We start from the raw sequence: 23,860 nt of genomic DNA on the forward strand, positions 1-23,860 counted from the left end.
CATGGCAAATCCCATCTCTACAAAAAAGAGCTTGGCATAGTGGCCTGTAGTCCCAGCTACTTGAGGAGCTGAGACAGGAGGATCACTTGAGCCTGGAAGGTCAAGATTGCAGTAGCCAAAATCATGCCACTGCACTCCAGCCTGGGTGACAAAGAGAGACCCTGTCTCAAAAAAAAAGAAAAATGTTAAAATATGTATGAACATAAAACTATATAGTACTATAAAAACCACATTTTAGGCTGGGCATGGTGGCTCATGTCTGCAATCCCAGCACTTTGGGAGGCCAAGGCGGGAGAATCATGAGGTCAGGAGTTCGAGACCTGGAACATGGTACAACCCCCCCTCTACTAAAAATACAAAAATTAATTGGGCATGGTGGTGTGCACCTGTAGTCTCAGCTACTCAAGAGGCTGAGACAGGAGAATTGCTTGAATCCGGGAGGCGGAGTTTGCAGTGAGCCAGGATTGTGTCACTGCACTCCAGCCCTGGTGACAGAGAAATAATCCATCTAAAAAAAACACACACATTTTATATTTTAACCCGAGTAATTATGTTATCCCTGTTAGATATACTGAATCTCAAGTTTCTCTTCAAAGGCTCTGTATGTCAGCATGTTCAGCTCTTATTCTTTAATTCTCCATTGTAAGATTTAACTTCCTGGTTCTCTGTGCCCCCTTGCCTCTAGTTTTGGTAAATAAATTTCCCGCCAGTTCTAATCAGTAGTTCACATCTGTACCGCTGATCACCTCCTCTGACCTGTTCTATAACGGTCCTTCCCACCAAACTGCCCACCCCGCCACTCTGGCTGGTGCCCCTGCTCTCTTTAAAATAGCCAATTGGAATTCACTTAGACTATGTGGTCTAACCGTAGCCAACAGGGGAACAACACAGCAGAAGGGGCTACCTGCATCAGGAATAAGAACCCCTCCCCTCCCTTGCCCAGGTGCGCACTCACCATTGCTCCATTTGTGAGATGCATCTTTCTGTAGAAGTAAATTGCCTTGCTGAGAAAATTCATATTCAAGTGCTGCTTCTTTTGCAGCACTGAAATTTACATATAACATTCCTATGCTGAGTGCTGTCATAACTTGCTTCCAAAGTTTGAGTTTGTATTGTTTCAGTGTTCTCCTTCACAAAATTAGCTCTGCTTTCTATGTGCTTAGTAACTGCTTTCTGGGCAAATGTTCCTTTGGGGTGCACTACCATGTGCTAGGAACAAGAAAACAAAGAGAAAGCTTATCCTTCCCTCCTGCCCTGGGGCGCCCATGTCTCCTGAGCCTGGGTAGGCCCCTGGGCAGGCAAGGGGAGTGTGGGTGCCCAGGAGGCTGGGGTTGTCTCCAAAGGCGGTTCCAAGCATGCATGAAAACATTCCAATAGTGCTTGGAAGGAAAACAAACATATTCTACAAAATACTTATACAAAATCTTTAAAAGATACAGAAATTCACTGCAGGATTTGTACTGCTTCTGCTCTGCAGCAACCCTGAAACGTGCTTTCCTTTGGAGGAAAAAAAAGGTGATGGGAAGTTGGCTCCACCCTATTCTTCTTAATTTCAAGGCATCTTGAAGAAAAAAATAGACACTCTCCCCTCTGTGAAAGGACAATCTTGGGGCCCCAAAATTACTAAGCCAGAGGAAAAAGTCAAGCTGGAAACTGCTCAGGGCAAACCTGCCTCCCATTCCATTCAAAGTCATCCCTCCACTCACTGAGATAGATGCATATCTGATTTCTTCCTTTGGAAAGGCTAAACAGAAACTCAGAAGAATGCAACCATTTGTCTGTCACCTTCCTGTGACCTGGAAGCCCCCTCCCCGACTCGAGTTGCCCCCCCTTTCTGGATGGAACCAATGTACTTCTTACACATACGGATTGATGTTTCTTGTCTCCCTAAAATGTATAAAACCAAGCTGTGCCCCGACCACCTTGGGCACACGTCGTCAGGACCCCCTGAGCCTGGGTCATGGGTGCACATCCTCAACCTCAGCAAAATGTACTTTCTAAATTAACAGAGACCTGTCTCAGATTTTCAGGCTTCACAACCCAAAGTATCATTTATTTGCATGCAAAAGATCTCTAACTGGAGGAAAAGCGTCCCTCTGTGTAAGAGACACAGAAACAGCATTTGTGGGGTCGGATTACCATGAGGCCAACCCCATTCCACATTCAATTTCCCAAACATTTACAGAATGACTGCTAAGTACCCTAGCACTAGTCAGCTAGTACATCGCCCCTTAAAAATAAAAGCAGTGTCGGCCGGGCGCGGTGGCTCAAACCTGTAATCCCAGCACTTTGGGAGGCCGAGACGGGTGGATCACGAGGTCGAGAGATCGAGACCATCCTGGTCAACATGGTGAAACCCCGTCTCTACTAAAAATACAAAAAATTAGCTGGGCATGGTGGCGCGTGCCTGTAATCCCAGCTACTCAGGGGGCTGAGGCAGGAGAATTGCCTGAACCCAGAAGGCGGAGATTGCGGTGAGCCGAGATCGCGCCATTGCACTCCAGCCTGGGTAACAAGAGCAAAACTCCGTCTCAAAAATAAATAAATAAATAAAATAAAATAAAATAAAAGCAGTGTCTGCCAGTTACCCTAGCACTGATCGGCTACACCATCTCCTCCTAAAAATAAAAGTATAACAGTTAGGATAAAAACATGGTTAAAAATTCATTGAATTAATTGCTAAACATCTTTAAAAATGTCAGCAGCATAGTCAATATTGAAGAGAGAATTTGGTTTCCTGGTCTAAAAACCCATATTGATTACACTTGCCTGCGCTTACCACAGAGATCTTTTCGTGAGGAAATGTTCCCATATGTGAAAGCTCTTGGAGGCTAAAGTTCATTAAATCCCCTTGGACCCAGGTGCAGAGGGAGCGCCCTCAGGCACCAGCGCCAGGGGGCTCCCTAACTTCTTGGCCTGCACTAGTACCTCTCTATCCACTCTTTATCAAGACCATGGCATTGAGTCCCAGGACTCTGGGAAGCTGAGGCAGGAATGTAAGGCTGGTCACCTCGCCGGGAGTTTGGACACGCCCATACATCTCCACGCCTAGAGACTATGTCACCACTCAGCGCCGGGCACCAAGCTCTGCACTCAGCACCTAGCCCACCATTGAAAAAGCCCGCCAAACTTTAAAAGAAGCCCCGCCAAAACCTGCCCAATAGCAGTTTGTCCCGTCCACGCCCCCGCTTCCGCTGGCAGCTCGCTCACCGGAAATCCCGCCTACCTACCAATGGCAGCTCGCCCCATCCACGTCCTGTTCCCTCATAGCCAATCAGGACGCCCTCGTTATAAAACCCCACGCCTCCTGGAGCGCGACTTCCCTGGCACCTTTCCCCGGGGTCGTGGAACCTCGTCTGGCAGTTGAGTAAATTGGCATTTAATTTTCATATTCTGGTCTCAGTATTCTCATTCTAAACTCGGCAATAACCCTTACAAGGAGGACCACTTAAGCCCAGCGGTTTGAGAACAGCCTGGGCAACAAAATGAGACCCCATCTCTACAAAAAAAATGAAATATTAGCCAGACATAGTGGCATGAACCTGTGATTCCAGCTATATGGAGGCTGAGGCAGGAGGATTGACCTTGGGAGGTTGAGGCTGCAGTGAGCTGTGATCAAACCACTGCATCAAAACACTGCACTCCAGCCTGGTTGATGGAGTATGACACTGTTTCCAAAAACAAAGGCCACCTCAGGTACCCTGCCTGCCACCAAGTGCCCTCTGCAGGGACCTTACTGCCCAGTGTGTTCTCACTTGCCAAACGGGGCTGGCTCATGGTTCCTTTGGAAATGCTAGAGCCCAGGGCTCACAATACATAATGAATTGGTTACCCATGAAGCCTTGCTGTAGATGACAGTGTCCTTGAAGGGAAAGGCTTCTGGCTTCTAGGTGACAGTGCCAATCCCAAGAGATGCTGAGCTCGTGGACTAGGGGACTGAGGAAGGCTAACCCTCGGGGGCAGCTCACTGAGCTCCTGGACTAGGGGACCGAGGGAGGCTAACCCCCGGGGGCAGCTGTGTGTTTTTTCTCCCTGTGAAGCACAACACAGGGAGGGACAGAAATTCCTGCTGTGACAAAGGAAAGGTACCTCAATAGGAAACTGTCTGCAAATCCAGTGGGTTTGCAAGATATGAGGGCGTTCTCTGCATGGGGCCCCAAAAACCAGTTTCTCTACTTGGATGTTTAAGGTGCAAAGTTACCTGGAAAAAAAAAAAAGCAACTTGCAGGCTAAAGCTGTGCTTTTAATTCAGAAGTGTGAGATTCAGGACGATTTAGGGCAGGGATCTTCAGTCCCTGGGTACCCATCTATGGCCTGTTAGGAACTGGGCCGCACAGCAGGAGGTAAGCGGCGGGCAAGGGAGTGAGCTTCCTCTGTATATGCAGCCGCTCCCATCACCCTCACCACCACCTCAGAGCAGCAGCAGCGCTCGAGTCTTTCTCATAGGAGCGCAAACCCGACTGTGAACAGAGTGTGGAGGGGTCTTGGTGGCGCTGCTTATGAGAATCTAATGCCTGGTTGCCTGAGGTGGAACCGTTTCATCCCAACACCATCCCCCCATCCCGCCCGCCATCTGTAGACAAATTATCTTCCACAAAGCTGGTCCCTGGTACTAAAAAGGTTGGGGGCCATGGATTTAGAATGTTGATGTGGTGGCATCAACCTGCTGGCCTTCAGTCTGACAGTGCACCGGCACCCGAGGCAATCCACATCTGCAGAGAAGACAGGGCAAGTGTGGATGTGAACTGCCCGCTCCCGAACAGCAGGGGCATGCCTGGAGCGCGGGTGGGGGCTGTGGGCCTGCCATGCCTCAGTTTCCTCACGGTGTGAGGGGTGCCACTGTTTCTGTTTCTGGGGCTGGGCAGCCCTCTGCAACCCTCCAAAGCCATTCTTCCTGGTTGAGATGGTCTCAACACTGGAAGGAATCCATTGGAAACAAACCTCCTGTGTCAGTGAAATTACAATTTTCCACAAAGAGTTGGGCCCTCGGGGCCATGAGGACTGTGTGGCGCTGTGCTGCTCTGCACCCTATTAAAGCCAAAAGGTATCTTTTGTGAACCCTTCTCCTGTCATCACCTGGGGAAACTCGTGAGGCTGTTTGCTGTGTACACAGTGCTAAGCAGAAAACTGAACCCGGATGGCTGGAGAAGACACATTGTAGCCAGCTGTGCAGCTCCATTGTTCCTCCTTTATTAAGTCCAGACATGATAAAGCCCGCTCCTCCCTGGGGTGTGGACAAGTGGATGTCTAGAACCCTTGCAGGCAGCAATTATCTTGATAAATAGCCCAGTGGACGCACAGCCTCCCTGTCCCCCGCCACCGAGCGCCCGGAGTGCGGGTCCCACCACACAAACAGCACTTGAGCCGTCACTAACGAGGCCACACAATGTATCCAGGTATTAGTCACACAACTCGGGTCTAGGGAGAAAGGCTGAGACTCAACAAGAGGTTAATCAATAGCAACCCTACCTGAAAAACGTGTTTTAAAAAACATCTTCACTTCCCACACTCCACTTTCCATTAGCAGAGAGCAGATCGAGCGGACGCCACCATGGGTGTTGAACTCAGCCCAGGAAGGGGGTGAGTAGGGAGGATTTCTGGGAATTATTAGCAAGGTGCAAGGCCTTCTGTTCACTGGGGGCTGGGGCCACACAGAGTGCCCAGAGAATCTAACTTGCTCTAGGATGAAGGCGTTTCTCCAGTCTCCTCCTGCTTCACTGATAGGCTCCTGGTCCTGTAATTATCTTGTCCTTGAAATGGCCACAGTCTTCCTCCCAGGTGAGGCTGTGGCCAGCAGACATGGGGGTGGCAGAGAGGGGCCATTGGCCTCCCCAGGGCTGGGATGAGTCAGGGGACAGAATGACTCCAGACAAATAGGTCAATACCTGGAAGAAAAGCACCAGTTCAGCACAGCTCACTGCTCTACAGCGAACCATCACAAAGCCTCAGGCTCCTTATCCGAGCACGGGAAAAAATAGCCAGAAGCCAAGGCCAGTGGCCGGCGGGGATGCCACAGGCTTCCGTGGCTCTGTGGAGCTGTGTGTGCTTCATCACATCCTGTGTCAGACACTCAACTCTAGCACAGCGGCGTGGAGGGATGGAGTGGCTTTGATGGAGAGGGGCCGCGGAGACCATCTCGGCCAGAGTTTTCCTTCGAGGGTGACTCTGTGCCTCCTGGGGGCATCTGGGACTGGGGGTGGAGGGCACAGAGGGCATGACTCCTGGCACACAGTCGGTGGAATCAAGGATGCTGAAGGGCTTGTGATCTGGGGCCAACTCTGCCCAAAATGCCAGCTGAACAAACCACAAGCAAACCTCTGCATTTTACATGGAAGAAACTGAGGCTCGGGGAAGTACAGTGGAGATTCTCGAATTGCCCCCAGAGAACGAGCAGCTTTGGAGGGCAGAGGGCACAAGGGCACCCAGGGAGAGCAGCTTTGGACGGCAAACGGGGGATACAAGGGCATCCAGGGAGAGCAGCTTTGGAGAACAGATGGGGGCATGAGGGCACCTAGGCAGAGTGGCTTTGTAGAGCAGACAGGGGAACAAGGACACGCAGGGAGAGCAGCTTTGTAGAGCGGACGGGAGCACAAGGACACCCAGAGAGAGCAGCTTTGGAGAACAGATGGGGGGCACAAGGGCACCCAGAGAGAGCAGCTTCGGAGAGCGGAGGGGGACACTAGGGCATCCAGATGGAGAGGAACTAGAACTCGCGCCTCCTAGTGCCTGACACACACAGGGTCCTTAGCCCATGCACCTGATTCATTGTTGTTGTTATTTGGGGCTTTTATGAGACAGTCTTGCTCTGTCCCCCAGGCTGGAGTGCAGTGGTGTGGTCACAGCTTGCCGCAGCCTCGGCCTCCTGAGCTCCAGGGACTCTCCCACCTCAGCCTCCGATTAATCCACCATGCCTGGATTATTTTTTGTTTTTATTATAGAGACAAGGCCTCCCTATGTTGCCCAGTCTGGTCTCAAACTCCTGAGATCAAGCGATCCTTCTATCTCATGTCCCAAAGTGCTGGGATTACAGGTGTGAACCACTGTACCTGACCACCATGTATCTTGTGAGGGTGTCTTACCACTCCCACATTAGTCACAGAACTGAGTCTGGAGACTTAGCTAATTTCACCATGTCACACGGCTGGGAAGGGCAGAATGTGGATCTGAAGTCCCTGTCCCTTTCACCAAAAGCAGACACACTTCAAAGAAGCTTTTCCTATCTCCGTGTCTTCTCAAAGCCCAGGCTTGTTTTTAAATTAAGGCAGCAATTTCCTAAACCACCAGGATCAGGGCAGGGGAGTTGTGATGGTAAATTATGTGACCAAACATGAATAGGAAATACAGCCTAGTTTATCCCCTTGGAGATTTAAGAAAATTCCATAAAGGTGTTGAGACGCCGGCAGTGAAGGCTTCACGTAACTCAGTGTTTCCACTCATCCCGTTAACAGTGAAAAGTGCTACGAGAAACCGGAGTGCCCGCTGTGCCAGTCAGCACGGACTCAGCCACAGGAACAGCAGAGCTGAGCGTGGTGCACACACACGTGTGTTTTTCTCACCCACCAGAAATCCTGAGGCTGCAGCGCTGGTGTCTGGACAGCATGGCGGCCCTGGCCCTGCAAATCTTCTGAGTCACCTAATGGCCATGAGAGGGCTGTGGCATTGCCAGTGCCTCCATGCCATCCACATGCAAGGCTGGAGCGGGAGGCATGGCCAAGGGGACAGAAGGCAAGGTGGGTGAGGTGCTGGCCACTTCCTGCATGGACGGAACACAGGGCTGCGTGGCGCTCCTGCCAGAGAGCAGGTGCTGGGAAGTGTCACGGCAGTGGGGGACAGTGCTGACCACCCCAGTCTCTCTTCCCATGGAACGTACAGGGGATATGAGGCATTGTTACTATTGAGATTTCTATAACTTACTCTGTGTATATTTATGTCAACATGGCATGTACATTATGTGTTACTTATATTTGTAGGTGAGACATTGAAGGTACTACAGAGCATGAGTGATGCGGCTGCAGCCTGGAGACTCCCTTTGTCCCCCGCTTGGTGGAGGGAGGGCACTCAATGTGTCTTCTGAAGCAGGAGCCCCCTAGGGCACTCCCATGAGTGTTGGTGGTAGATCTAGATAAGGGGTTCCTGGGGCACTTCTCTGGGGTTCTCTAAAGGCTGTGCAGGCGGAAGCATGTTGTGTCACTGTGGGCTGCGGCTGGAGGAAAGGGGTGGACACAGCCCTGCCGCTGCCTTGGAGGCCCCGGTGTGAACACTGTGGGCTGATCCACGTGGAGGCTCTCAGCTGCCCTGGAGGCCCCAGTGTAGACACCATGGGGCTGATTCACATGCAGGCTTTCAGCTGCTCTGGAGGCCCCGTTGTGGACTCTGTGGGACTGATCCACATGGAGGCTCTCAGCTGCCCTGGAGGCCCCAGTGTAGACACCATGGGGCTGATTCACATGCAGGCTTTCAGCTGCTCTGGAGGCCCCGTTGTGGACTCTGTGGGACTGATCCACATGGAGGCTCTCAGCTGCCCGGAGGCCCCGGAATGGACACTGTGGGACTGATCCACGTGGAGGCTCTCAGCTGCCCGGAGGCCCTGGTGTGGACACTGTGGGCTGATCCACGTGGAGGCTTTTAGCTGCCCTGGAGGCCCCGGTGTAGACACCATGGGGCTGATTCACATGCAGGCTTTCAGCTGCTCTGGAGGCCCCGTTGTGGACTCTGTGGGACTGATCCACATGGAGGCTCTCAGCTGCCCTGGAGGCTCCGTTGTGGACTCTGTGGGACTGATCCACATGGAGGCTCTCAGCTTCCCAGAGGCCCCGGTGTGGACACTGTGGGCTGATCCACGTGGAGGCTTTCAGCTGCCCTGGAGGCCCCGGTGTAGACACCATGGGGCTGATTCACATGCAGGCTTTCAGCTGCTCTGGAGGCCCTGTTGTGGACTCTGTGGGACTGATCCACATGGAGGCCCTCAGCTGCCCTGGAGGCCCAGTTGTGGACTCTGTGGGACCGATCCACATGGAGGCTCTCAGCTACCCTGGAGGTCCTGAGTGCACTCGGTAGGAGTTGAGGGCATCCTGCTGTTTGGAGCCAGATGAGACCTCCTATGCTTCTAGGGGTCTGTGGTGCCAAGACAAAGTGGGATCATACCTGAGGCTAATGTACATGCCCAGTGCTGCCTGGGGAGTCAGGATGGACAGGGCTGCAGCCAGGCCAGCGCTGGGGGCAGTTCATCCTGGCCAAGCCCCTCGTTGCCTCCTCCTGCAGCCTCTTTCCTCCTCCTTCCCCAGCTTCCCACTGAGGGCATCGCCTGCCAGTCCTGGGAAATCCATGCCAGAGCAGGAGGGGCAGGAAGATAAGTGGCTCTGAGCATTGGGAATAGCACGAGGATGAAGAGGCTTCAGTTTCACTTTGTTAAATGACTCGACAGTTGACACACGTTATGTATGTGCATTTCTAGTGGCACATAGGACACGGAGCGGAGAAGCAGGGTTCTTGAGGGAATCAGGAGTCCTCTAGGATCTGGAGCTCTGCTCTGGCTGTGCTGAAGTGAAGGTGCCGTTGGACACTTGGGGGGACATCTGCAGCAGTTGTGAGGAGGCTTTCCGTGGGTGGTTAGGGGACAGGGGACGGGGGACATCTCTGGTGGTTGTTAGGGGACGGGGGACATCTCCAGCAGTCATTAGGGGATGGGGGGATTTTCCAGTGGTCCTTAGGGAACAAGGGATGGGGCCTGTCTCTAGTGGTCATTAGAAAGACAACACAGCAGCCATGGCTTGAGCTGTTGATCTGGTGTCATCAGTGCCGGGAGCCTCTAGGGCTGCCTAGCACACAGAATAGGGTCCTGATGCTGGAGGCCGGGGGTCTGAGGTCCGGGTGTGGGCAGGGCCGGTTTCTCCCAAGGCCTTTCTCCCCGACGTGTGGACGCTGTCTTCCCCCGGGGGTTCCACCCGCCGTCCCTCTGTGCATGCCTGTGTCCTAATCTTCTCATAAGGGAATAAGCTGGATTGACTTAGGGCCCGCCCTCATGCCCTCGTTTTTCATGAGTTATCTCTTTAAGACCCTATCTCCGAACACTGACATTCCGAAGTGTGGGGCTTGGGCCTTCAGTGTGTGAACTGTGGGAGGTGTGATTCAGCTGTGATGGTGTCTAAAGCCACGGAGTGGGTGGACATGGGGCCTTGTCCACCAGGACACGTCACCGATCATCGCCTCTGTGCTCCCAGCACCCGTGTCTCTTACGTCCTTGGAAGCGGGTGGGTCACAGCTCTGGAACAGCACTGCGTGGAGCTCACCTCAATTCCTCCTTCCTGCGTCTTGCTCTGGAGAGGAGGCTTTGCTCTCCATTGGCTTGAAAACTTATTTCCTGACTTACCCCCTCCCATCTCAGGAAGTCCCCAAATCAATCAGAATCACAAGGCCTCCCTAGGAGCCCTGTCTTCACCCTGCTCAGCTGTCAGAGGCCTCTTTATTCCCTGTCCCAGGAGGGACGAGTTAGAAGGATCTGGGGACCTGAGTCCCAGCTCCCAGCGTGGCTAGAAGGCGAGGGCATTCCCCGGTCCTCATGCTCCCTGCAGAAGGAGCCGCTGCACCCCCATGACTGTCCCACGCTGCGGCAGCGCTGGTGAGAAGCAAATAGACCTGAAAGTAGGCACTGGGAGGCAGTGTCAGGCGCAGCCAATTCCTCTTTCGCAGTAGTTACGGTCTGTAAGGACCCACAGACACTGCATTAGCAGGTCTCAAGCCATTTCTCCAAAGGAAATCCGGGTTTAGGTTCCTGCAGGCCTCTGGTGAGCCAATGGCCATAGAACCTGACTTAAAGACACCTTATTCAATGTACTGTTGATTCATTAACACTGACCCCGCACCCAGCAGCACCATGGCTGCCTCCTGAATGAAGCTCCTCTAAGGCCCCCCAGCCTCTCCTGCTCAGGACACCACACGGCACCAGGCACAGGGCCATTCCAAACAGCCACATCATCAGGGAAAAGCACCAAGTGTGGAAAGCTGGGCGCTAAGGAGGCCTTGGAATGGCCCTGTTTACAGCAAGCGCTGAAATGGGGTGGCAGTGCCCTGGCTCTCCGTCAGTGGGAGGGGCATACATAGCTCAAGTTCCTCTCCAGTCTGCCCACCTCTGCAAATGACCACGAGTCGTTTTAGTTGGCAGGTGAATTCACAAATGCAGAACTCGTGAATAATGAGGATCTGCTAAATACACGTCCTGGGAGATCAGAGATTTGTCCAAAGGCAGGCAGCCAGGCAGCAGGTCTCAGAGAGAGGGCTCTGGTTCATGCCCTGGCCCCGCCCTGTGACTGCATGGCCTTGCTAAGGTTCTTAACCTCTCTGCACATCTGTAAGATGGAACGATTTACATAACTGCAGGACACAGTGTCAACGTGAGGTTTGAGTGGCATCAGGCCTACAGAGCGTGCCAGGTGCCCGAAGCAGCCTCACTTCCGCGAGGGTTAATTGCTGTTATTGCTGCTGTTTTGTTATTGCCGTCCACTGCCGAACCTCAGGCCCACCTAAGGCAGAGGCCTCGCCGGCCGTGTCCAGGGCGCTTCCACGCCTAGCAGGCGCTTGCTGAAGACAGAGTACCTGATGTTTCTGTCCTGATTCAAGGGCAGAGCAAATCTGTGAATCTTCAGGCTGAACATTTTCCTATTTGAGATCTGAACTAAATATAGAGAGCCTATTTCTAAATTTAGACGATGAATCTCTCGGTTCAATTCTGGAGCTTTTCACTGTCACAACCAGCACTCCCCAGTGAGGTTTAACAATGCAGACCTTTGATGGGAGCTGAAAGAGAGTGTCCTCTATCAGGCCTGGGAGTCAGGGAAGAGGACAGGAGGGAAAAGGCCCCGAGACCCTCTGCGGAGAGGACAGGGAAAGACTAAGTGGAAGGGAGGAGCTCTCCCACCTGCACTTCACTCTCCCTGGCTTCTCCTAGGGGAACAGTCATGTGAACCACAGTGGGAAAAACAGCACTAACCAAAGAATCAAAAGTAATGATGCGTATTTGGTGAGAAGATGACATGGGTTAGGGCAACTCTGATTTGTCCTGGAGAGACATGGAAATTGCTGTGAATTTAATAAAAGACTGAGCCAAACAGCCTTTGGGAAAGGGACTAATCAGGCACTCATTGGGAAAAGCACTTACCCGTTATGATTAGGGTGATCACCTAAAAAATAAGGAGAAGAAAGAACTGAACTATAGCTGGTGTAGATAGTCTACAGGAATAAAACCTTCCCTGATTTCTGCTTTACTATTCCTGGGGAGTGCGGGGGCAGGGTAGCTCTTACTCTCCTGGTCCAGAAGGGCTGCTGATACTCCAGCCATCAAGTCATGTTCCCAGCAGCAGGATGGAGGGGATGAGAACAGTGGCATACTCCTTCCCTTTTCAAGAGACTGCTCTGAGGCCTCATGCAACACACAACTTTTGCTTATACCTCACTGGAAAATACCTGGTCACATGGTCACATATAGTTGCAAGGGAGACCAGGAAATGTTGCAGCAATGTGCTCAGTGAAAAATTGTGGTTTCGTTCATTTTAGATAAAGGGGAAAGGGTATTTGGAAGGGAAATGGATATTTTTTAAAAAAAGGAAATGGATGTTTAGAAAAAAGGGAAATGGATATTTGGAATGGCACATGAGGCACTCCCCAGAATGAAGATGGAAATAGGTGAGCATTCACAACCCTCTGAGAGGGAGCCTCAGAAGCACCGCAGTCGAGTCTGTGTGGGAATTACGGGAGAAAGCATAGGAATGGGCTGTGTGAACATGTCTGCAGTGACACCCTCTAGGTGAATCAGTGACCACACGGCACCATGCACTGGAGAGGTGGCTGGCCTTCCTAACAGGACATGAAATTTTCCTATTGGTTAAAAGAAGGACGAGGGAGGGGTTGACCTGTAATGGAAGTGGTCACAGGAAAATGGCTCCCCAGGAGTAATGAGTGTGCTGCCCGGAGAGGCTGCTTTCAAGAGAGAAGCCATCCTTACACTTGCTCTGTGGCCAAGTCCCAAAGGACAACCTGTCTCACACAGGTGTGCACCACACACGTAGAGGAGGGTTGTGCTACATCGGCGTCCAGGCAGGATCCACCAGGTGCTTCCAGCACTGATAAAAATGACCTGAGAGAGAAGACGTGGAGGTTAGCAGAAAGAGCAGAAGACATGGAGGTTACCGGGAAGAGCAGGAGACGTGGAGGTTAGCGGGAAGAGCAGAAGACGTGGAGGTTACCGGGAAGAGCAGGAGACGTGGAGGTTAGCGGGAAGAGCAGAAGACGTGGAGGTTACCGGGAAGAGCAGGAGACGTGGAGGTTAGCGGGAAGAGCAGGAGACGTGGAGGTTAGCAGAAAGAGCAGAAGACGTGGAAGTTACCGGGAAGAGCAGGAGACGTGGAGGTTAGCGGGAAGAGCAGGAGACGTGGAGGTTAGCGGGAAGAGCAGGAGACGTGGAGGTTAGCGGGAAGAGCAGGAGACGTGGAGGTTAGCAGAAAGAGCAGAAGACGTGGAAGTTACCGGGAAGAGCAGGAGACGTGGAGGTTAGCGGGAAGAGCAGGAGACGTGGAGGTTAGCGGGAAGAGCAGGAGACGTGGAGGTTAGCGGGAAGAGCAGGAGACGTGGAGGTTAGCGGGAAGAGCAGGAGACGTGGAGGTTAGCGGGAAGAGCAGGAGACGTGGAGGTTAGCGGGAAGAGCAGGAGACGTGGAGGTTAGCGGGAAGAGCAGGAGACGTGGAGGTTAGCGGGAAGAGCAGGAGACGTGGAGGTTAGCGGGAAGAGCACAATCCCAGATTCCCTATGGTGTTCAAGCTGTGTGGGGAGAATGAGGGAGTGGAGGCAAAAAAGGCCACAGGGGTGGGACACAGGCACAGGAATAGGGCACCAGGAAGATGCAGGAACAGAGTCCTCCAAAGGCCAGGACACACAGCCCTCTGGTGCACTGAGCCCTCAGCTTTTCTCTCCACTGCTTTCCTCTGGTCTCACTGCCCTCCTAGTTGGGCTTAAACTACTGCTGTGCTGGGAAATATTTAAAATCCAGCCCAGGGGCCGGATGTGGTGGCTCATGCCAATAATCCTAGCACTTTGGGAGTCTGAGGCAGGTAGATCACAAGATCAAGAGATCGAGACAATCCTGGCCAACATGGTGAAATCCCATTTCTACTAAAATACAAAAACTAGCCAGGCATGGTGGTACACACCTGTAGTCCCAGCTACTTGGGAGGCCAAGGCAGAAGGATCTCTTGAACCCTGGAGGTGGAGGTTGCAGTGAGCTGAGACTGTGCCATTGCACTCCAGAAAAAAAAAAAATCCAGCTCAGGGAGTGGGGTTGCTGATGTACAGTGTTTGCCAATTTCTCTGGTGTAAATGCTCCCGGAGGCAGATTTACTGCAGCCTTCAGAAAATCCTGAAGTGTGCCACTGAACTTGGAGCTTCGAAGAGTCACACAGTAGCTGCCACTGTGCAGCAGTCAGCCTTCCAGACAGCATGACTCAAAGTAACCCCCATACCAGCATGGGCAGCTTGGTGAAGCCCGTCCTGCAAAGAATACAAAAACTAGCCAGGTGTTGTCCCGTTACTTAGGAGGATTGTCTGAGCCTGGGAGGCAAAGGTTGCCCTGAGCAGAGATTTTACCACTGCCCTCCAGCCTGGGCAATATAGTGAGATCCTGTCTCAAAAAACAAATAAATAATCTCAAGACCACAGATTGTAGTAAAATGCTCTAATATAACCAGGAGGTAATACTTTCTGAATGTTTATGACCTTTTTTTAAAAATACCATTTATTTAATATAAAGTTGTGTGGCTTGACTTTTGTTTCTAATAGTGGTGAAGTTCTGATGAGAGGCTCGGCTGCTCTGACAGCTTCAGAAGTGTGTGTTCATTAGTGCCTTGAATGTATGTTTGCTTATGAATCATCATACCTGAAGAAATGGCCTTCTTACTCCATGGGTGAGGCCTCTCCTCCATGGGATTAAAGTGTCATTAGTAACTCCACCTCTTGTTAAAGAAGAGCTAGGTGAACTTGCCACCAAAATGACTTTTTCACTCTCAGCCCCTTTGGTGTTTTCTCTGCAGGCCCTGCCATCGCCACAGCACAGCCTGACCGCGGCTGGAGTGTCCTGAGCTGGCCCGACTGCAGGTCCAGTGTCGCACCATCTTCAAGGCTGTGCGGGGCTGGGGGGAATCCAGGAGGCCCAGGCCCAGGCTTCAGGAACCCAAGGCCTTTCCTCTGCATCTGCCTCTGACCTCCAGAGCACACACCTGTTGCAGGTGCTGGGAATCAGCGCCTAAGACACCTGAGGACATCTCCTGCCTTGAATGCCAGAGTGGACTGCATCTTGTACTGATTTTGTGGGGATTTCTGGTCTTTTGTATCCGATGCATGCTGGTCCCTCCCGCTGCTGGAGTTAGGCTGGTTGTCTGAGTGGCCTTTGCACCCTCGTCGCACCCTGATGGCTCTCTTTTCCACTCCAAGCTCACCACGCTGGGACCTGCACCTCAGACAGCCCCAAGACCACACTTGCAAGACCACATGGCTGGCTCGCCATTTCTGCCTTTCTGCTCCCAGACACTTCTGGGAGTTTTTCTTTTGTCTTTACTTGTTTATCGATGAACGTAAGAGGAAATGAAAACTGATCAAGACCCTGCCTGGAAAGTTTCCTCTGCACAGAACAAAAGCAAATCAAAGGGTTCATCCAGGCAAGGAGTTGAGGCTCTTCCCCTGTGTGGGAGGGAGGAGGGGAAGACATGGCCTGGGACTCGCTGGGCCCGGCCATCCACATGTCCTGAGAGCTGTGAAGCATCGTGCAGCCACCACGCAGCAGCTCAGGCACCAGCACCCATCCCCGTGCCTGGGGATCAGTGAATCTAGTTCACCGGATGGGCGGTCCATGGGGACGGGATGGGCCGGCAGGCCTGCCTGCTTAGCGAAGTGAAGTAAGTCGGACCTGGTGTACGATGAACGCCAGACTGAAACTCTTCACAGCAAATGCCTAATCTTTGAGAACAACATAATGTATTTACAAGGCGCTTATTAGATATTAGATGCACCTTTCCTAAACAAGATGTTCTCTCACAAGGCTGATTTCTAGCCTCCTGAAAAGCAAAACCTGTCACCGACCCTGGAGCAGCAGGCAGAAGAGAAATTCCAAAATGCCCTGAAAAGCGAGAGGCTCTGTGGAAAAGACCAGGGCTTGTGCAGGTGGGGAGCTCACTGCCCTGGGAGAGAAGCCCTCACCTGGACGCCACAGGTGCCGGCCTGAGCCAGGGCTTGTGCTGGTGGAGGAGCTCACTGCCCTGGGGCAGAAGCCTCTCACCTAGAGGCAGCGCATGCTGCCCTGAGCCAGGGCCCATGGGAAGTTTCCGGGCACAGATACACACAGACTTAGCAGACAGGGTCCTGCTGTAACGCTCTGACATTTCTGGAATCTGGACTGTCCATGGGGAGTGACCAGGAGGGCATGAGAAATACGCTGAGTTGGGGCCAGGTGTGGTGGCTCACACTTGTTATCCTAGCACTTTGGGAGGCTGAGGAGGGTGGATCACATGAGGCCAGGAGTTCAAGACCAGCCTGGCCAGTATGACGAAACCCTGTCTCTACTAAAATAGAAAAGTTAGCTGGGCGTGATGGTGCATGCCTGTAGTCCCAGCTAATTGGGAGGCTGAGGCAGAGGCAGAGGAGGTTGCAGTGAGCAGAGATCGCACCACTGCTCTCCAGCCTGGGCTACAGAGTGAGACTCTATCTCAAAAGGAAAAACTAAACACACTACTTTGGAACTCACTGTATCACATGCATCAAGGCCTGTTTGCATAAAACAGTTATTCCAAGCAACGAACATCACCAAATGTGTGCACCACTGCCCAGTGTGACGTTTCTAAGGTGACCGCACAATGTGAGGACGCGGAGGCCTGTGCTGAGCACGTGGTCTGTGCTGCGCGCCCCCCATAGCCACGCCTTTTCCTTTCTTCCGCCAACTCTCCACGTAGCCCTGAGTTTGGGGGAATAATTATTTACCAAATTTTTAAATCAATTTTTTCTCCCACAGTCAACACTGATTTCTCAGGTCTGAGGCTAGGGAAGCTTCATCGCCCAGGCCACTGAACTGCACTCCCGGAGGGGAGGCCAGTGCTGTGAATGCTTCTGAGGTCCTTTGAACCTGGAGCTGCCTTTTCTCTCCTACTAAAATCCAGAAGAACAAGAGATGAATAAAGAAGCTCTCCCAGACAGCCTGGGGCAGTGGGCCTATTTCCTGAAGCCCCAGCCACCTCGCAGCTGAAACTTGCCAGCTTCTTATCAAACTTTCAGCCCAAGAGCAATTAGCCAGGATCCGCATACCAGCAAAGGTTTTTTTGGGCTTGGATTACAAATTGCCATCGTCTCTGAGAAGAGGAGAGGGAATCTGTCTGAGAAGAAGTTTTTCTGCGGCTGAGGATTCACAGGTGCCCGCAAGCCCACCCTGCAGGGATCTTCGAAAGGTAAGGTGTACGCAGGCTTCCTGCCTCTGCTGCGGAAAGGGCCTCTTCAGGATGCACCCAGGTGGATGGTTCTGTGGGGCATCTGCTTCCATGACGACGATTGTCTTGTGCTCCCTCGGGATGGGGGTTTTGTCTCCAGAACTCACAGAAAGTTGCTGCCATTTTCTGTTCCTTCCAATCTCCTAATTGCTCAGGTGAGGAGGCCTGGATGCATGGCAAATTCACTTGGGTTCATGAGTCTAATTGATAGAGAGGAATCTCGCCTATTTGTTTCATGATTTAGAGAGCACAGGGCTCTGGGAAACAAACCAACAGTATTAGGACAAATTGAGTCATAAGAAAGAAGAATGTTATAAATGGGATCCAGTTTGTTTTAGAAAGCATTTCAGTTTAGAGTACACGGCTTAAATAAACTGGCTTTTCCTGGATCTGGGAAAGAACGAGGGTCAGAAGGTATAGGGTCCCCATGAATAGCCACTGCCACCTTGGGGAAAACAGCATCTGAAATGATGGGGGAAGGGATGTGGACGGGCCTTACACGTTCCATCTGGAACAGAAGATGGCTGTGGTGTGGGGGTCCCCTTGGTTCCCGTTGGCTCCCCTGCTGCAGGCACTACCCCCGCCCCCCACCCCGGGCTCCTGCTCGGCTTCCTCGGGCCGGGGACAAGGGTGAGAAGTCCCCAGTATAGCCTCAGACTTCAGGAGACGGACAGTGGGGCTGAGGGTGGGTTCTCTTAAGCTTTCACGATGGCAAACTTCCAAAGTCAAAGGTGAGAAGCAAAGCCTCCTATGTCTCCAGATCTGGCTATAATTTTTCTAGTTCTGTGCATTCTTGTTCAGTTGATAAAATCATGTTTAAAAGTATAAAGCAATTGTTTTGGGGTAAAAGTGGGTATACCCAATACGCTCGATACTTCTACTCGGTACTGAGGGTGTGGACACTCTCAGAGGGGAAGCTCACTGTGTTTCCAGAGTCACCAAAATGATGATAACCTTTGATGCTCTAATTCCAGTCTCAGAAATTTCTCATGAGGGAACAAAGCTAAATAATGTACATGTAAAGATACATAATAATAGACAATAATTGGCAAGAAAAGGGTGATGAGGGAGGCATTTGTAAACAGTGGTGCATAACTGTTGGACTTTTGTTTTGAAACCATTTAACCATATGGAAATCATGAACGACAATGAAAAATGACCAAGGCAGACATGGATGTGTATGGTACACATGGATTACATGGATGAGAAAAATCAAATCACACGGAAAGGAAAGCCGGATAGAGATGAGCAGTCTTTTTTAAATCTGGTAATGAGGTGTATTAGATATTTTATAGCAATTTTGGATATATTTGAATTTGTGTTTAGCCTCTTATTTTATACTTTCTACTTACTCCACCTGTGTCGGGCAGGATTCCAAGTGTCCTCCCGCTCCCTCCCTAGCGTGAAGCTCCCTCCCCAGCGTGAAGCTCCCTCCCCTGGTGTGTGGGTGGGGCTGTGAACAGTAGGCGGGCGGCCACTTTGATTACGCCACATCACCCAGGACCATCTTACAGCCTCCATGCTGCCTTGTCTGAGAGGCCTCGACTTGGAGACTTCCAGAGCTCAGAGGGGCCCCCAGCCAACAGCCAGCCAGAAGAAAATTAGACTTCAATCTTGGAACCTCAAGGAACTCAATTCTCACTGCAACCCATGAGCTTGGAAGAGGTCCTGAGCCTCACATGCTGTCACAGCCCCAGCTGCTGTGCTTACAGCCTGGTGAGACCCTGAGCGGAGGACCCAGCCCACCCACCTCCAGATTCGTGGCCCACCGAGGGAGCGAGATTATATGTGTGTGCTGTTGAAAGGCGCTAAGTTTGTAATGATCTGTCATGCAGTATCACAGCACACAACACGATGCACACCTGCTTCACGGTTGTTTGTTTTTTCTTGAATTATTTTAGATTTGTTGGATTTTTTCCTCTGATTTTATTTTTCTCCCTCTACTGGTATTGTAGTTATCAACTGTGTTTCTATTCCTTTAGTAGTTGTGGTTATTAACACAGAAAATTAACATATCAGAGTCTGAAGGTAGTCAATAGATTTAGCATCGGTAGGTGATTTTAGAAATAGAACAATTCCATTCGTCTCCTTCATCCTGACTTTTATACTATCGCTGCCACTTATCGGTATCCAGCCTTGTTTTCCTTTTAACTTACTAGACATGATTATTACTGCTTTATACAGTCAGTGTTTACGTGGGTTCCCCATGGGTTTGCCACGCTTCACACCTCCACACCATCTTTCACTTCAGACCGCACAGCTGAAATCACACACCCTTCTGCTTAATATCACACTCCCCGTTTCTGGCTTTCTGCAGGTGCCTTTCATCCTCCTCTACATCTGAAGGATGATTTAGCTGGGTATAGGATTTGAAGCAGTCACTTTCTGTTCATTTGTCAGGATATAACTCTACCTTTTCTGGTTTCCATTGCTGATGAGTCAGCTGTTGGTTTCTCCTTGTTTAAAGTAGTTTATCCTTTCTCACTGGATGTTTGAAGACGTACTCTTCCTCTCATTATGTGCATTATTTTGCTGTGCTGTATCTAGGTGTGCATTTTTCTTCGTTATGATGCTTATGAATCGTGAGTATTCTTCAGTCTGTGCAGTCTTATCTTCCGTGAATTATGGAAAATCTCAGCTACTATTTATTGTCTCTGACCCAGTCTTACTCTTTCATTTTTCTTCCGAGATTCTGGACAGTTGTATGCCACAACTAAATAATACCCTCTCTGGTTTTTAAGCCTTCTTTCCTATTTTCTGTCTTTTTATTTCTCTGTGCTGCCTTCTCTATAATGTCTTCACATCTGTCTCTTCCAGGTCATTAACATTTTCTTCAGCTGAGCTAATCTGTTTTTAATGCTGTCAATTACGTTTTCAATTTAATTATTATATTATCTTAAAAATTGTTTTAGGTTTAATGTCACCTGTCCTTTTGCCCATATTTTGATCTTTATTTAAACATATTAAACAGGTGTGAGAAATAACGTTATTTTTCACAGAGGCGTCTGGAATAGTGAAGGATTGGGGAAGAATTCTATTTTCTGTGTCTCGTATTTAAGATCTTCAGCTGTTGCCATTTTTCAATTCTCTTTTAAAGTTTTCATTTCTGCTAAAATTTCACGTCTGTCTGTGAATAGTGTTCATCATTCCCACTAGTGGTTTTAAAGTATTAATCACAGTTATTTAAACTCTCTGTGTGTGGTAGTTCTGACTCTCAGGTCATATCTGAATCCGGTTCTAATGATTGCTTTATGTTTAGCAGTAAGCCTCCTGCACTGCCTCCCTGCCTTCTTCCTTCCCCCAGCCCCCCCATTTCTCTCTCTTTTTTTATTTCTCTTACATGTTTGGTTGAAAATGATACAATATGTGGGGGCAATACTGAGTACATATTCATGCCTGGGAAACTGCAGGTCCTTTCTGCTTGGCCATTGAAGGCTGAGCCCGTCTAGCTGGAAGTTGAGCTGAGTTTGGGATTTCTTGCTGCCTTCCGGGCACGACCAGCTTCAAATCCTCAAGTTTCACCAGAGGAGAGGAACTGCTTTGCCAGATAACTTTTCTTGAGGTTTGCTTCATTCTCAGTTTTGGGCTTTTTGTTCTCACCATGCCCCATGTGCTTGCCTGTCCCACAGTAGCCTGCTGTGGTTCCCACACAGCTCCTGCTGGCCTTGGTGGATGCCAAAGACCTCTGTTGTCTTGGGGCAGATTCAGCCTTGGGCAGGCACGGCCTCCCTGGTCTTGGGAGGAGAGACTTTTCTCAGCCACTTTTCTGCCTCTGGGCAATAGGAAATCTGTGATGGTTGAGACCCAAGATGGTTTCCTGCCCCTCACCCAGGGGTAGAGGGATTTTCTTTTCCCTTCTTACAGCCACAACGGGTTTTTATCTGTGCTTTCACAGGGAGCGACAGGGTTTGCTGGAGTAGGGTCCAGGTGAGGCTCCCTGCAGACACCCTCATGCCTGTGGCTCCTGCAGGCTTTCCGATCTCACGTTAACCCACTCTTGGCTAAATTCCTCTGGCCTGTCTCTAACCAACGGACAGCCCACCCTCCTCCTGTGTCCAAGCCAGGTGAGGCCACACTATTGCCCATCTCTTCTGGCAGGCACCTGTCTCTCTAGGTTTCAGTCTAGCTGGATGACTTGCACTGTCGGCTGCATGAGTTCCGAGAGAAGTCACGAGGGTAGGTCATCAGCTTTGCCTTGTTGACAGGCATGAGCGGCTGTCTCGAGCGGCTGTCTCTCCCGGCTGTCTGGATCTGCCGTTCAGCTTCCAGCGACTGCTCACTGTGGTACCTTGAACCAGTTCCCTCTGAGTACACTCCATTTCTTCCCCAATCCTTCACTATTCCAGACGCCTCTGTGAAAAATAACGTTATTTCTCACACCTGTGAGTATCCCTGAATAAACGCCTAGAAGTGGAGTTGCCGAGTTGAAGGATGTCGCATCTGCAGTGTTGACATGAGTTGCCACGTTGCTCCTACAAAGGCTGTAGGGGCCCCTGACACACAGCTCACATCCGCACACCCTCACCATGCTTCCTTGATCTTTACCTGCCTAAGAAATGAAATTCATTTCTATGTAGTTTTACTTCACTTTTCTCTTATTAAAATGTGGTCCAGCTTCCTTGCATATGGTAAAGCTATTTGCATTGAACTGTACACTCAAAAATAGTGAAGTTTTGTGATTTTTTTACTACAATAAAAAGCTATTTACATTCTCATCTATGAACTAAATATTCATGTTTTTAACCACTTTACAATAGATGTGTTGGCCTTTGTTCCGTTTCAGTTGTTTCCTCTGGGTTTCTTTGTAGATATTTTTCTAACATTCTATTCTCTTTTAAATAATATTGGGAAGTGTGGGCCTTCTTGTTTTCCCCTTGACTTGACCAGAAAGCCTTTACTACTCTCAGTTAACTGTAGCGTTGGCTATTGGTTTGATGTGGTCAGTCTTTATTAGAAGAAATATTTCTATTTCTACTTTCTTTTCGTCATGAAGCATGTTGTTTTCTCCCCCCAAAATGTAATGAAAATTAAGATTAGTACTGCATTTAATTTATGAATTTGTTTCAGGAGAATATAGCTACGTATGTTGCTGGCGTTTCATCCTATGCATAAATGGGTTAAATATTAACGCTAGTCCTATATACCATGGCACTCCCATTCCTGAGTCACTACTTCGATTCTTCTTTTAATTAGTGAATCTATATCTTTGAGTATTTTTTCAGGAACAATATGTGGGCATATGCTTTCTGAATTCTTAAGTAAGAATGTCTTTCTCTTGCATTCCCCCATGAACAATAATGTGGCTAGACAATGAATTCCTAGCCCCAGTTTTTTACCCTCAGAATCCCATAGTCCTTGCTCTGTTGAGGCCTCACATCAAAACCAGCCTGATGGTTTTTCCGTTGAATATTTTATAAGCATCTACTTGGTTGCCTGTCAACATTTTTATGCTTGGAAATCAAAGATTTAACTGGGCTGTGTCTGCTTACAAGTCTTCCTTTTATTGTTTATTTTACCTGGTGTATGGTGTGTCATTTCAAACTAAAGAAACACATACCCCAGAACCTAAAGTACAATAAAAAAAGAATCAGGACTTCAGCTTAGAAGTGTTTTCTTAAGCTACAACTTTGACTCTTGCGTCTCTTTCACATCTTCCAACCTCTTCTTCAGAAAGCCCAGTCCCTTGTATGCTAATGTTGGCCGCGTGTCCTCTGAACCCACTGCCTCCTTCCCACGGTGTTTGTGTCTTTGTTCATTTTCCTTACTTTCATCCACTCTTTCATTGAGCCAATGTTCTGCAGCTTCGTCTGTGATTTTACTTTTCCAACGCTGTTGGAAACTTTGCTACGATAGTATTTCTCTCATTCCCTTCTTTCTGTAATTGTTCCAGCTGCTAGAAAAAAACTGGCTGCTTATCTTATCACATCCTTCAGCTCAAGTTCAGAGACTCCATGTTGTCCTTATATTTTATGGAGAGAGCAGGTATATAAAACCCTTCTTATTCCTGTAGTTCCTCTTTTTCAAAACTATGCTAGTCTTCTCCCTCCAGTATTAGGTTTGCCCCTTTTGTGTGGAAAACTGTTTCCATAGATGTTGCACAAAGATTTGGTTCTGCTTCCTGTAAACCTGCCTTCAGGTCGGGGAGGTTAACATCAGCCTGGTGTTTGCCTTAAGTGTTGTCTCTTAGTCTGTTCACCGTTGACCCGCATGCTCTTAAAATCCTGTTATCCGCTTTTAAACCAGTAAATCACTTAATGACAATGCATATCATTTGTTTGCCACCACACACCAAGTAAAATAAACAAGAAAAGGAAGACTTGTAAGCAGACACAGCCCAGTTAAATCTT

At 49.9% G+C, this 23,860-nt stretch overlaps 1 protein-coding gene across 5 annotated transcripts in view; it reads left to right on the forward strand.

The window, feature by feature from the left end:
* Nucleotides 1-23,860, forward strand: part of SOX1 (SRY-box transcription factor 1) — a 703,575-nt gene that overhangs the window by 451,062 nt on the left and 228,653 nt on the right. For all 5 annotated transcript variants that reach the window (XR_013520430.1, XR_013520417.1, XR_013520424.1 and 2 more), the window contains one exon: nt 15,075-17,474. The gene's annotated coding sequence lies outside the window, so the exon portion shown is untranslated. The remainder of the gene's footprint in view (nt 1-15,074; nt 17,475-23,860) is intronic.

This window comes from Callithrix jacchus, chromosome 1 (genome assembly GCF_049354715.1).
Source record: "Callithrix jacchus isolate 240 chromosome 1, calJac240_pri, whole genome shotgun sequence".
Lineage (NCBI taxonomy): Eukaryota > Metazoa > Chordata > Mammalia > Primates > Cebidae > Callithrix > Callithrix jacchus.